Source organism: Meles meles, chromosome 3 (genome assembly GCF_922984935.1).
Source record: "Meles meles chromosome 3, mMelMel3.1 paternal haplotype, whole genome shotgun sequence".
Lineage (NCBI taxonomy): Eukaryota > Metazoa > Chordata > Mammalia > Carnivora > Mustelidae > Meles > Meles meles.
Genome location: NC_060068.1, coordinates 83,642,029 through 83,657,590, shown reverse-complemented (window position 1 = coordinate 83,657,590; position 15,562 = coordinate 83,642,029).

The window sequence follows — 15,562 nt, the reverse complement described above, 5'->3', positions numbered from 1 at the left end:
TCCCTCCCAACCGCGCTCCCAGCTCTCAGTCGCGGCTGGGAAATATCCACCGCCACCCACTCAAGCTAGCACGAGAGATGATAAACTTTTCTGGGAGGCAGGGTGGGGACCCCGCGGCGATGGCCCTCCGGTGTGCTCCGCTTGCGTGGACGCGGAAAGCGCCTGGCTCCTTCCTGGCCGGGAGGTGCCCACGTGGGGGAGGGCTGCCCCCTAGCGGCGGCGGCGCAGCGCCTGCTGGCCCCCGGCTCAAGTCCGGATCCGGAGCTGGAGAAGTAGCCGGGGTTTTCCAAGTGTGGGCAGTGGACACTGGGCGCCGGACAGCCGAGCTTTATGCTTCTTGAGTCCCCACTTCTCCTTCTCTGGGGCGACTGAGCAGGAGCAGAGGTCTTTCCTTGGGCCTCAGGTTTCTCACGTTTTCCCTCGGACGGTTTGGGCTCTCTAGCAGCCCCTCCTCCCAGGGGTGGGGGGCGGGGTATTGGAAACGTGCGGCCGCAGAAATCGAGGAAGCGGCGGGACCCTCGGACGGGGCCGCCTTGGCCCTTTATATTCGGCCTCCTGATTGAGACTCCCGTAAGGTCCAGGGACCTCCTTCAGTGGGAGAAGACTGTCAGAGACCTGGGGGAGTAAACTCCCGGATTGGGAACTTGGACACCTCTCTCTTGGCCCCAGAGCATCCCAGGAGTTTACCCACGAATGTGAATATGAACATGTTTTCCTACTCGGCGGACACCTGGGGCCGCGTCGCTCCTCGAAGTCATTCCACAAGCCTGTACTGAGATACTACTTGGTGCCTAGTGACGGTGCTCATGGTCTCTTGGGGAAACCAGGTAGACAGATAATTGTTATGCCCAGTGATACGTGCTTTCTTATCCCCCCATTCAAAACCTAGTGGTGCCTGGGGGTCCTTGCTGAGCCTCAGAACCATTCTTTCACCCTGCGCTGCCCTTCCTTGCCGCTATATGCATCTTCCCTTTTTGAAAACTCAAACGTCCAGAGGCTGAAGGGAGCTCTATTCCTTGTTTTTCGTTTGCTTATTTTTCAGTGTGTGTTAAAATATACATAACACAAATTTTGCTTTATTTTTACCTTTTAATTTTTTTCTCTTGAATAGGCTCAAGTAGAGCCTCATAGGTAATTAAGTAATGTATAACATGAATATACATACAAACATCATATTTGTTGCCTAATACAGTAGTAAAAATTTACCATGTTAACTGTTCAGTTCAGAGGTATTAAGTACATTCGCATTGAAGCAACATATTATCCATTTCCAGAACTTCCCCATCATCCCAAACTGAAATTCTACACCCAGTAAACAGTAACTCCATTCCCAACCCCACCCAGTCCCCAGCCCCTGGCAACCACTATTTCACTTCCTGTCTTTATGAATTTGACTATTCTGGTCCTCATAAAAGTAGAATAATACAACATTTGTCCTTTGTGACTGGCTTATTTTACTAATAGTGTCTTCAAGGTTCATCCCTATTATAGCAGGTATCAGAACTTCCTTCCTTTTTAAGGCTGAATAATATTTTTTCTATATGGACTACATCTTGCATATCCATTCATCCACCAATGGACATTGGGGGTGTTTTCTCCTTTTCTGTTTCATTCTGAACCTCCACATACCTAGCCCATTGTAACACTCTGCATGCAGTAGGCACTCAATAAATGTTGGTCATTTTCCTACACTTTTTCACCCCAGAAATCCTCAAAGGACACCCATTGTCCTAAGAGAGCACACACATCAGTGAAGTCACAGCCAGTTTTCCCACACCTTTCTAGATTTGTAACCTCAACTTGCTCACAGTTTTGAGACTTTCAGTCTCACTCTGCACATTATCCTCACTTTTTAAAAGCAGAGGTTAGGACTTCACCAGAATTAATTCCAAAATTGTGAACATTTTCCCCTAAAACGCTCACGCGTGTGTGTGTGCGTGCATGCACACACACACACACACACAGTTTTACATCTCTTTTCTGCCTTACCTGTCCTAAATCCTTGGAGGCCTGAGACGACCTGAAAATATTTCTCTGGCTGTCCAGATCCCTCCACTTCAACATTCTCTTGTGGTTTAATATTCCCGCCATGAGAGTTGGTTCACACACGCCACTGAGCTACTGTCAAGGTCACAACAACTGGTGAAGTTGGTCTCTCCATATGATGGCTGAGGAAACAGGCTTGCAGAGCTGCTGCTAGGGATAAGAGAGGCCGTGATGGCAGAGTGAAGCTTTCTGTCATCATGTCCCAGTTCCAGCAGCCTCTCCCAACACAGGAATCCATGGGCCAGCCTCTTTCCACCCACTAAATCTGCTTCTTCAGGGCCAGTTAGGTAGTCTGAAAATAAGTTCAAGGCAAGGTATTCTTGACTGAGAGTAGTTGGTACCTCTCCCAAGAGAAGGTACATTTTTTTTTTTTAATTTGACACAGAGAGAGAGATCACAAGTAGGCAGAGAGAAAGGGGGAAGCAGGCTCCCTGCTGAGCAGAGAGCCTGATGTGGGTGGGCCTCGATCCCAGGACCCTGAGACCATGACCTGAGCTGAAGGCAGAGGCTTTAACCCACTGAGCCACCCAGGCGCCCCGAGAGTAGGTACATTTTTAACCTGGGAATTCTGTTAATAAAATGTCATATTCCACTTTTAAATGGTGAGTCTTTAGACAGTGCAGTTGGGAATTGAGATTCTTTTATGAAGAAGATGTATTAGTGTCCTGCTGGGTCTTACTAAGCAGTCTGTGCTTACACAACAGTTCCTTAAACAAGTATTTCATGGCCTCTGAGCAGGATTCAGAAATCCTCAAGAATTCCAAATGTCAGCAAAGGTCTAAATCTGTGTTTTATAACAGCAAAATTATTTACACTGACTCAAGAATTTTCATTACCACAGTTAACCTGGACTCACTCTCCTGCCCCAACACACACCAACACAGAGACTCATTTAGCTCTTTAGGTCTCCAGTGGTGCATGTTTAAATTTTGCACCTCCAAATCAAATGTTCAAAAATATATTTATCAGGAACTTAACTGCAAAATACACACATCTCCACTCCAGAGAGGACTCCTCCATTTAAGACCCACCTTCAATACAAGATTCTCAAGAGTACATGCTTATAGTTCTGTAATCTTCTAGTGTTCACTTACACTGTTTACTAAGTTAATTTCTTAGAAATAGAAATTTTTAATTCTATTTTTAATTCTAATACAAGAACTGAAAAAAAAATATTCTCATATCTAGAAAGAATGTATTTTTTTTTAAATTTGTAGTTCACCCATGGGCTATCTGTGAAGAGAAATCTCTCTGCTTGGGAGGAATGGGGCTCTCTAACATGATTTTAAGGGTCCAGCTATCCAGACGCATCGAAAATAAAAAGGATCCTTTATGAGATCATGAGAAAGCTTTGTCATTAATTGTAATTTTTTGTGTTGAAAATGTATACGTGACCCAAAAAAAAGTGTACAGTGACCAAACTTATCTAGCACATACAACATACGCTCTGTTGCTTGCTGTCCAGGCTTAAACCAAGACTGAACTATCACTCCTTTGCTCTACATACGCAAACACAGCAAAATATCATGATGTTCACCCTCAAGGGCAACGCTTCAACTGACACCACGATCTGGTACCAATCTGGTAGGGGCACCTGGGACGTTAGTTGAAGTGGAATTCACACACATTGGTCCCCATGTGGAAGGCAGACTCAACAAATTGCCTTTGCTAGAAAGCTTTGGTTGGCTAGCCATCTAGAGCAGAAAAAAACTGGGAATGGGCCTGAACCCAAAACAGAAGAATAATAAAAATAAATAAATAAAAAATAATGAACGATTACTGGTAATAAAAGACATGCAAATTAGGAAAAGGTGAAATGCCACTTTCCTCTATCAAATTAGTAAAGTTTGTGAACACAATGTGTGTAATGGAAGGAACTCAATCATACACTTCCTGTGTGAAGTGTAAGGTGATACAAACCTTCTGGCAAACAATTTGGCAATTGGATCTTAAGTGTCCATTCTCTTGGAATCATTCTTTCTAGGATTGCATCCTAAGAAAATAACCAGAAATATGAACAAAGATTTATGTACAAAAAATGTTACAGTGATATTTTAAAGGGAAAAAGTTGGAAACATCCTAAATGCCCAAGAATTAAACATATTACTATATATCCCTAAAATGGAATCATTTGCAATCATTAAAAATTAGGTCTGTGACTGGAAGTCCGAGCCATTGCAGTCAGGCAAGAGAAATAAATAAAAGGCATCCAAATTGATAAGGAAGAATCAAAATTTTCACTCTTCGCAGATAACATGATATTATACATATTATACAATGTATACATTATACATAGAAAACCCTAAAGACTACCAAAAAACTACCAGAACTAATAAATGAATTCAGTAAAGTTACAGGATACGAAAGTAATATACAGAAATACGTTCCATTTGTATACACTAATAATGAAGCAGCAGAAAGAGAAAGTAAAGAAACAACCCCATTTGCAATTGTATCGAAAATAATAAAATACCTGGGAATAAACTTAAGCAAGAAAGTGAAAGACCTGTACTCCAAAACCCATCAAACCTTGATTAAAGAAATTGGAGATGATACAAACAAACAGAAAGCTATCCCATCCTCATGACTTAGAAAAACCGATATTATTAAAATATCCACCCAAAGCCATCTACAGATTTAATGCAATCCCTATCAAAATGCCAACATTTTTCACAGAAATAGAACAAATAATAATAAAATTTGTATGGAACCACTGAACACCCTGCATAGGCAAAGCAGTCTTGAAGAAGAACAAAACTAGAAGTATCACAATCCCAGATTTCAAGGTATGTTATGAAGCTGTGGTAATCAAAACAATATGGTACTGGCACAAAAAATAGATACATAGATCAACAGAACAGAGGAGAGAACTCAGAATTAAACCCATGTTTATATGGTTAATCAATCTAAGACAGAAGAGCCAAGAATTTACAATAGGGAAGACATTATCCTCAACACATGGTGTTGGGAAAACTGGACAGCTACATGCAAAAGAATGAAACTAGACTACTTTCTTACACCATACACAGAATAAACTCAAAATGGATTAGAGACCATCAAATGTAAGACCTGAAACCATGAGACTCCTAGAAGGAAACATGGGCAGTAATTTCTTTGACATAAGCCACAGAAACATTTTCTAGATATGTCTCCACAGGGAAAGAAAACAAAAGCAAAATTAAACTGTTGAGACTACACAGAAATAAAAAGCTTTTGCACAGTGGAAGAAACTATCAATAAAACAAAAAGGTAAACTAATGAATGGGAGAAAACATTTGTAAATGATACATCCAATAAGAAGATAATACTCAAAATGTGTAAAAACTCATATAACTCAACACCAAAACAAAAACAAACACATTCCAATTAAAAAATGTGCAGAGGATCTGAATAAACATTTTCCCAGAGAAGACATACAGATGGCCGACACATGAAAAGATGTTGAACATCACTCATCATCAGGGAAATACAGATCAAAACCAGAATGTAATATCACCTTACAGCTTCCCAGAATGGCTAGAATCAAAAAGACAAAAGCTGGTGCTTCCAATATAGAATTTCCAGCAAAGTATTATTTCTGGCCCAAGGATTTGCTCTACTTTAAGCCCCTTTCCTGATTTGCTTATTTGTAGTACACACTCAGTATGAGTGCCTGTAGTTCTTCCCTGACCAATCTTGTCCTCACTCAGAGGAATTTGTGTCTGTTAATTTTATTTTGTAGGCAAAGTAAATTTAAACATTTATTTTTATCAAGTTTTAGGAAAAACATATTATTAAGTACCTGCTATAACAATAAATCTTATCATGCTTCATTTGTTGCCATTACTATTACTACTTGACTTACAGCACAAAAAAATAGGTGCAGCTCCTGCCAAACCCATTAGCAATTTTCTTTTCTTTTTTTAAAGATTTTTTTTCATTTTTTAAGTAATCTCTACACCCAACATGGGGCTCGAACTCACAACTCCAAGATCAAGAGTTGCATGTTCTCCTGACTGAGCCAGCCAGGCACTCCAGCAAGAGTAACACTCTTTTTGGCCCAATGCACATCAGTGAATGTTCTCCAACAATAACCACTGAATAAGGATTTCACAAAAGCCAGTCTCAAAAACTTAAACATTTCTTTTAAAAGTGGGTAGACACTGGGGTGCCTTGTTGACTCTTGGTTAGGCATCTGCCTTCAGCTCAGGACATGATCCCAGGGTCCTGGAATCGAGCCCCATATCAGGCTCCCTGCTCATTGAAAAGCCTGCTTCTCCCTCTCTCTCTGCCTCTCTCCCTGCTTGTGCTCTCTCTCTCTCTCACAAATAAATAAAATCGTAAAAAAAAAAAAAAAAAGTGGGTAGACACCTAGTTATTCCATAAGCCACGGAGCTAACCTCCAAATTGCTTTTCCAGTATTGTCTACTCCTGCCACTTTGCTTTACTTGGTCAGCCTCTCTCTTCCTGCCTGCTTGGGCAGCACACATCACAGGGCCCACCCAGACCTATTGAATGAGAATCTCTTGAGGTTTCCCAGGTAACTCTTGTCATCAGCTAGGTCTGCTAACTACAGATTAGCGTGATCAAATTCAAGTTCCTTAAGCTTAGCCTAAAAAGTCGTCAGCCCTGCTCAATTCTACAGTCACATACCTTGTCACTCCCCACCTCATGATTTACCCATTAACAATACTCAAGCGGCGGGGCGCCTGGGTGGCTCAGTGGGTTAAGCCTCTGCCTTCGGCTCAGGTCATGATCTCAGGGTCCTGGGATGGAGCCCCACATCGGGCTCTCTGCTTGGCAGGGATCCTGCTTCCTTCCCCTCTCTCTCTCTCTGCCTGCCTCTCTGCCTACTTGTGATCTGTCAGATGAATAAATACAATCTTAAAAAAAAACAACAAAAAACAATACTCAAGGGGCACCTAGGTGGTTCAGTTAGCTCAGTGTCCAACTCTTGGTTTCAGTCCCGGTCATGATCTCAGGGTTGTGAGATTGAGCTCCCCCTCATCCCCCACTCAGGCTCCATGTTCAGCACAGAGTCTGCTTGGGTTTCTCTCCCTCACTCTCCCCTTCTATTTTCACTCCCCTCAAAAGAGAAAATCTTAAAAAAAAAAAACCAAAATAATACTCAGTGTGTTGCTTCCCCCACCTCAGGCCCTTCCCAGGCTGAAAACCCTCCATCCACTTTTACTGCCAAACAACCTATTTTGCCTCCAAAATCCAGCTCCGGGGTCTGCTTCCATGAAGCCTTCCCTGACTACCTCACCTTCACCCCCACCCAGGATTAATCCTTCTCTCCTCTGTATTCTGACTGCACCGTGTTCAAGCAGTAATCAGCACACCATGTAGAAATATACTTGCTCACCTCTCTTCCCTGCCAGAGTATGACCTGCTTTAAGGCGATGTCTGTGCCATTTCCCCCTTAGTGTTCTTAGCATCTAAGCCTGGGCTGAATTGAATCAGAATCAAGTGGTTTATGGAAGTCAGCAAAGGAGTGCTTTGTCAAACAGGTTAAACCTCCTTTGTACAAACTGCTTGATCTTAATGTTCGGTCAGGCTGCTGTGTGTTTGTTCCTCGCCTGGCTCTGGCATGATCAAGGATATTTATTTTCAGTATTAACACAGTACACACAGGTTATTTCTCTCAGCAAGAAAGCAAGGCCCTATAAAGAGGAAAACAGACTTCACCTGCTGTGCCGACAAACTTGAAGGGTATTAGTATTCAAGGAAAAACCTCCCAAACCAGGGCCTTCCTGATTTCTCCTGGCGCAGACGCTTTTGCTCCCTCCTTTCCCCTCATATTTCACACCCTTGTTTCCCAGCCCAGACAACAGGGATCGACGTTTGCTTTATGTTGCCTGTCTTCCGTCTGTTATTTGGGTCTTTGCTTGTCATTTTGACCAAGACTGCAGCTGCGGCCCATTACTGACCCTCCCATTTAAATGCCATCAGTTTCCAGCCAACAAAAGCTTCACAGATTATATAAGAACCCAGTCACACCAAAAAGTTTGGCTTCACTCATCCAGAAGCTGGGGATTTGGTGTTGCCTCACAGTCAGAGGACTGAAGTCTTTGCCTCTAACGCTGGCTGGTCTCTGGGAGGATGGCAAGAGGAACTCTCGGATAACAGACAGGATGATACGGCAGGGGTTCTCTGACTCAGCGGGGCATCTGAGTCTCTGGGTTGGGGCTTGTTAGAAGCCAATTCCTGATTCAGGGGTCAGGAACGGTGATTCAGTGGTGAGGCATCGCCTGAACACTGCATTTCTAAAAAGTTCCCAGGTGATGCTGATGCTGGTCCAGGGACCACATTTTGAGAACCACTGTGGTAGAGAGTGTCCAGAGAGGGGGACCAAGCCGTCAATCTGACTTGTTAAATCTAGAATAGATTGATCAGCGTACGACTGGAAGAGATTTTAAAGCTCTGGCTGCCCAAGCTTCATCCCATTATAAATCAGAATCTTTGAAAATGGGACAGAAGTATCAGTAGTTTTTAAAACTTTCCAAGTGCTCCCCAATGTGTAGGCAAATTTGAGAACCAGTGATGTAGACCTGCAGTTCTCAGACCCGGGTGCAAATTGAAGTCATATGGAAGCTTTTAAACCAGGCTCCTGCCAGGACCTTACCCTGAACCAATTAAATCAGAATATCTGGGTGTGAGACCCGGGCGGGCTGCCTTCATTCCTTTATCTTTTCCTTCCCCTTTGCCCTCCTGTTCAGTTTTCCAGATATTCCCAAAGTTCAGCCAGTCTTGGGGATTACTTTTTTTTTTAGCTTTTCAGTGATAATTGTGATTTTTTAAAAAGATTTTATTTATTTATTTGAGAGGGCGAGAGAGGGAATACAAGCAGGGGGAGTAGAAGGAGAAGTAGGTTTCCTGATGAGCAGAGAGCCCGATATGGGACTCAATCCCAGGACCCTGGGAATCATGAACTGAGCCAAAAGCAGACGATTAACAACTGAGTCACCCAGGCACCCCCAGTCTTGGGGGTCACTAATCTGGACTTCAATGTGTCTGTATTTTAAACTGTCGTTTTTGCTGCAGTTGATAAATATCTTGGTTTTGTTTTTAAAAGAATCATTTATTTGAGAGAGAGGGAAAGAGTGCGGGCACACACGCGAGTTGGGGTGGGGGAGAGAATCTCAAGCAGACTCTGCACTAAGCACAGAGCCCCACTCAGGCTCTATCCCATAACCCACAAGATCACCACCCAAGCTGAAACCAAGAGTCAGACGCTTAACCAACCGAGCCACTTAGTCACCCCAATACCCCTTGTTTTAAACAATGGAAATGGAATGGAAATTCCATTTAAACAATGGAAATCAATGGAAATTGATAATGATTTTTATTTTTTTGAAACTAGGGAAGATTGGGTGCCTGGGTGGCTCGGTTGGGCGACTGCCTTCGGCTCAGGTCATGATCCTGGAGTCCCGGGATGGAGTCCCACTTCGGGCTCCCAGCTCCATGGGGAGTCTGCTTCTCCCTCTGACCTTCTCCCCTCTCATGCTCTCTCTCACTCTCTCTTTCTCAAATAAATAAAATCTTAAAAAAAAAAAAAAAGAAACTAGGGAAGACTGATCCAAGTGGGGTTGGGTTCAAAGGAACAAATTCACCTTCAGGGTGAACCCTCTAGCAACAGGGCCGTACCTTCTCTAAAAAATTACCTTGGGTATTTACCCTAAAGATAAAAATGTAGTGATCTGAAGGGGCACCTGCACCTGAATGTTTATAGCAGCAATGTCCACAGTAGAACCTAGATGTCTATCAACAGATGAATGGATCAAGAAGTTGTGGGGTATATATATATATATATAAAATATATCTATACACATATATAAAAAATGGAAAACTATGCAGCCATCAAAAACCCCTGAAATCTTGCCATTTGCAACAATCTGGATGGAACTAGAGGGTATTATGCTAAGCGAAGTAAGTCAATCAGAGAAAGACATTTATCACATGATCTCTTTGATATGAGGAATTTGAGAGGCAGGGCAGGGAGTTGTGGGGGATATGGAGGGAAAAAAATTAAAAAGATGGGACTGGGAGGGAGACAATCCATAAGAGATTCTTAATCTCACGAAACAAACTTGAGGGTTGCTGGGGGCGGTGGGGGAGGGATAGAGTGGCTGGGTTATGGACATTGGGGAGGGTATGTGCTATGGAGAGTGCTGTGAATTGTGTAAGCTTGATGACTCACAGAGCTATAGCCCTGGGGCAAATAATACATTATATATTAATTTTTAAAAAATATATCTATTATGGGCATAAAAATTATCTTGGGCAGCTCTTCTCAGAGCCCACCTGGACCTGGGAGTTTATTAGAAATGCACATTCTTGGGCCTATACCAGAAATCTTGGGGGTTGGGCTCTTGAATCTGGGTCTTGGCAAGCCCACCAGGTGATTCTGAGGCATGTGAAGGTTTGAGCACCGCTAACCAGCAAGGCAACAGTGGGGAAATTAACATCTTAATCTTCCATTTCTGATGTCGATCATTTTTTTTTGACACACCACATTACCTATCAAAAGACAACAGTAACAATGGCCATAGCAGTGCCAGAAGACCCCTGACCCAGTGCCATGTGTCTCAGTGTGCGATGGAACTGTCACACCTCCACCAAGCCCTGGTTATGGGCTTTCATCCCTGACCTTTCTGTTTGGCCTTACCATGTGGTTTTGTGTCCTTTGTGGGATGGCCACGGGTAATCCCCAAACTCTGAGACCCATCTGCGTTTAGTAGATGACTGCCACTCCAATTTGATTAAAGCAACTTAGAAGACTCTTTGGGGCTCCTGTTTGCCTGCCTTCTGCTCTCCATTTCCTCACCAGATGGGGTCACATAATCTCTAAGTTTTATGCAGACCAACAACATATGAGGCTGTGCAGGCAGGGAGATGAGGGAGGCACTGCTAGATTGAACCCATCGGTATTTTACCAGAAGTCACAGCCTTCCTCTCAGCCATAACAACAACAAAACAGGAAGCAGCTTTTTTTTTTTTTTTTTGGTCTTGGTCATCAACTTTTATCAAGTGTTAGCAAGACCCTCAGGCAGCATGAGGCCTCATGGCCTGTCTGGGATGGAAACAGACCACATAAGAAATTTGTGGTGACACCTGTAAACTAAGCAGTCCCTTTGCTGCTGTTCTCAACAAGGAAGGGAACCTACTTTTATTGAGCACATACTAATTCTCAGGATTTCACATATGTAATTTTACTTGATCCCAACAACATTGTAAAGTGAAGCAGTATTATTCCTACTTACAGAAATACAAATATATAGGAAATAAGTAAGAGAGATTGTTGTTCCTGAAACCCCACAGCTAGTAAACTGAGATTGGAACTCTCATTGTTACCCTACTCTGCCCAAACGGGGTGCCTTCACTATCTGCTCCACACTTAAATGTCAGTCCTTCCTTGTTTCTACCACTGTGTTACACTTCCTGATATAAATGTTGAAAATAAATACAATTTTTGAGAGTATAAATGTGTGCTGGTTCATGAGTTGATTCTTGGGATGCTCTGTAAAAATCAAAAGCATGAGCAAAGAAAAATTTGTCAAGGGAAATATAGCTGCAATGGCATCAGAAATCACTCTTTCCCAGTACCTTCTTGGATCTGTGTCTCTCTTGCTCTCCCAGCTCTCCTGCTGTCCACCTTCCTTCCTACCCCAACAAGGACTTCCATAAACCCTGCAGCTAGGCCAGGTAGGACTAATACCACACCCAGGCTCTTCCCACACTGTGCTCTTCACTGCTGACTAATTCCACCCCCTTCTCCCACACTCCATTCCCACCTGTGTGGGAACAATCTATTTAACACAGGAGAGTGCCTGCTTCCCCACAGCCCGGCCAGGATTGAGCGCTGTATTCTTTTAAAGTTTTCATCATGAATATAAGAAAAATAAAAATCTCATTTTAAATGGCATGTCCTCAATTACAGTTGAGGTTGAACACACGTATTCACTTGATCTTAGCGGAAGGCCGAGAAGTGATGAACACACATATTCAAAAGACATTCCTTTGTGAATTGTCCTTTCATTTTCTTTACCCAACTTCTTTTTGGGAGTGGTTCTTATTTTTTTTTTAAAGATTTTATTTACTTATTTGACAGACAGAGATCACAAGTAGGTGGAGAGGCAGGTAGAGAGGAGGAAGCAGGCTCCCCGCTGAGCAGAAAGCCTGATGTGGGGCTTGATTTCAGGACCCTGGATCATGACCTGAGTTGAAGGCAGAGGCTTCAACCCACTGAGCCACCCAGATGCCTCAGGGAGTGGTTCTTATTGATAGGTAAGAATCTTTATTTAGCATTTTTTAAAAGATTTATTTATTTGGGAGAGAAAGAGCGGGAGAGAGAGCGTGTGTTACTAGGGGGGCAGGGCAGAGGGAGAGTGCCCCTCTTAGTGCCCCTCATGTGCTATTTCATGTAGATCCTACAAAGAAGGAAAGATATTTCCTCCACCCCCTGTTTTTCTTTAAACCAGCTGGCTTGGTCAGGAGAGCATATGACTCTTGATCCTGAGGTCCTGAGTTCAAACTCCACATAGAGCTTACTTTAAAAAAAAAAAGAAGAAGGCAGGGGTATGTGCCTGAGTGGCTTAGTCAGTTAAGCATCCAACTCTTGATTTCAGCTCAGGTCATGATCTCATGATATGAGATCGAGCCCCGTGTCAGGCTCTGAGCTGTGTGTGGAGCCTGCTTGAGATTCTCTCTCTTCCTCTCCCTCTGCGCCTACCCACCACTCTCTTTTTATCACTCTTTCTAAAAAATAAATAAAATAAAAATAAAAATAATAACTGGGACAGAAGATTAATCTGCAGCTCTTGCAACTGGGACTTTCCTTACTGCAGCTGAGACTTAAAGAGAGGAGGACTTTGGGGTTAATGTGGGGGAAATGGGCTGGATGCTGCCAAGATTAACATTAGGGATGGGTGGGGGCTGAGAACAGCTGTAGGGGAGTGTTCTTCCCTACCTCACCCTCCAGACCTCACCCTGGACCAGCTGGAGGGAGTGAAAAGACAGAGGAGGTAGGGATCTGGGCCAAGGAAGGGGAAGGAAAGAAGGGAAATTTTAAGTCAAGCAATTGGGAGAGAATTCCTATAGCAAATTCCAGGGTCAGAGGAAGGAGTGTTTGGCCTCTTATGCATGTGTGTGTTGGGTGGACAATGGTTGGGGGGGAGCGGTGGTTAAGTGACCTAGGTAACTGAGCAAAGTCAGACTTGTAAGGCCACTGCAAAGCCTGCTTTGGCAAGTAATGTGTATACCATCTGTCTCTCCATGCCAGTGGAAGCACTAATAAATGTTACATGTTGAAACTTTTGCATAACTTGTATATAAAAATTCCATATGCCAATTGACTGAACTACATGAACACATCTGTCAAAAACAGGTCTCATAGGTACAATTTAGGACATTCCAAAGCAGCTTTATAGCTGTTTCAGCCTCCAAATGGTATGAATTAACTCTCACAAGCCAGGTTTATTCTCTCTGAGTAAAGGACTGGGCTAACAACCAACTAATTCAAGTCTGAAACACTCTTTTGCCTTCATTATAGAGAGTATCACTAGCAAGGTCTTTTCTCCCCCCCAAAATTATACTGTTGATTAACTCGGTGTTTGATGCTACATTGTTGACATATGTTAATATAGCCAAAATGATAAAATGCTTCATTATGGGCTTGGAAAGAACAATATTTTACATTTCTACAAGATTGTTACTCCAGTAACATCTGTAATTTCCAATGTACACTGACAACCAGGAGGTGGTTAGATCTCAGGTGCCAAGTATATTTTATTTTGTAAAAGTCATTATATAAGAATTCCTGAGATGATGTAAACTTAGTTTACAACCATTCTCTCACCCAATGGGCGATGCATGAAGGAGGAATGCAATCTCCCTTTGGGACAAAGCTTAGAGGTACACTTCATGTGCTCGGTCTCAGAACTCATATTAACTCTAGGGACTGGAACATTTTCTTCTTTTTTTTTTTTTTTACCTCATATGGACTTTTTGTTTCAGTTTTCACTTTTATGAGAATATCTCTAGAAAAGCAAGTATAAGTAATGAATGAATGGATGGAATGAATGTATGAATGAACAAGAAAAATGAATCACCACCTTCCAATGTCTCGACATGATGGAATAATTGGAAGAGCCCAAGAGAATGAAAGGTGGCAGATGTGAATGAAAATCATACCTCAGTCTCAGAAAACTAGAAATGGAAGAATTCATTCTATTAGCAGGACATATGAGGAAAGGCTTAGAGATTTCACTTTATTACTTGATAGGCATCAGCAAGTTATTCAGGCTGAATTACTTTGCTAATAGGTGGGTACTGTCCAAGACAGAGGAAGAAATAGCCTTTGACTCTGGCTTGGATACTATGTTCAGCTACACACCTAATTTTAACAACAAATGGGAGTGAATTCAAACAGGGCAAGGAGAGGGTTTTGGAGGGGAGGGGGTGGGGGTTGTGTGAGCCTGGTGGTAGGTATTTTGAAGGGCACGTATTGCATGGAGCACTGGGTGTTGTGCATAAACAATGAATTCCAGAACACTGAAAATAAATAAAATAAAATAAAATTTAAAAAGACATAGGGCCTGCCCCTAAAGAATGTCTAATGCAATAGGGTAACTGAGCCAAAAGAATGCCAGTTTAAGAATCCTGTGGTTAAGTTTAGTCTCAGAAAGGAAAAGCTTCAAGAAGCTGTTCAGTATAGAGGGAGTAAAATTTCAGTTATCAAATATTTGAGGATCTGTTATATGAAAGATTAAGTCTATTTGGTATGGAAACAATAGAACCAGTAAGTAAACTTCACTGGAAGACAGAGTTTACCTCAACATGAGGGGGGGAAAGCTGCTCTTTAGGCCCCCTGTTAGTATATCCACTCCCAATGGGAGTGATGGTGCTGTCTAGGGAGCAAAAGTTTATTCTTAGAGAGGGTGAGGTGTCAAGAATGGGATTACAATGGTTTCAGGCCCTTCAAAGCTCTACCCTACTCAACACAATCTTACTCCTCAGTATTTAATTTTTGTTGAGTTTTCTTGGGCATTGCATGAGCCACATTGGCACTAACACAGAAGATACCCAAACAGATGCTAGATCAATACGACAACAAGATGGTGAAGAGATGGCTGTGATTTGAAGATTGTCTTTCAATTGATCCATCAAAGTCATACTGTGAGCGGTGTGGCCTGCTGGGCTCTTAGCTGCTGTTGGCTACCTTAAGGATGTTGTCTTTGTTTGATCCTCAGTGCTACTGTGTGACTGGAACTTTGAGAAGTAAATAAAAATGGCTTGTATTTTACTATTTAATTCTACAAAAGTTAGTCAACCTAGGGGAGCCTGGATGGCTGCCCGTTAAGCTTCCAACTCTTTTTTTTTTTAAATTTTTTAATTTTTTTATTAACATATAATGTATTATTAGCCCCAGGGGTACAGGTCTGTGAATCACCAGGTTTACACTTCACAGCACTCACCATAGCACATACCTTCCCCAATATCCATAACCCAACTACCCTCTCCCTACCCCCTTACCCCC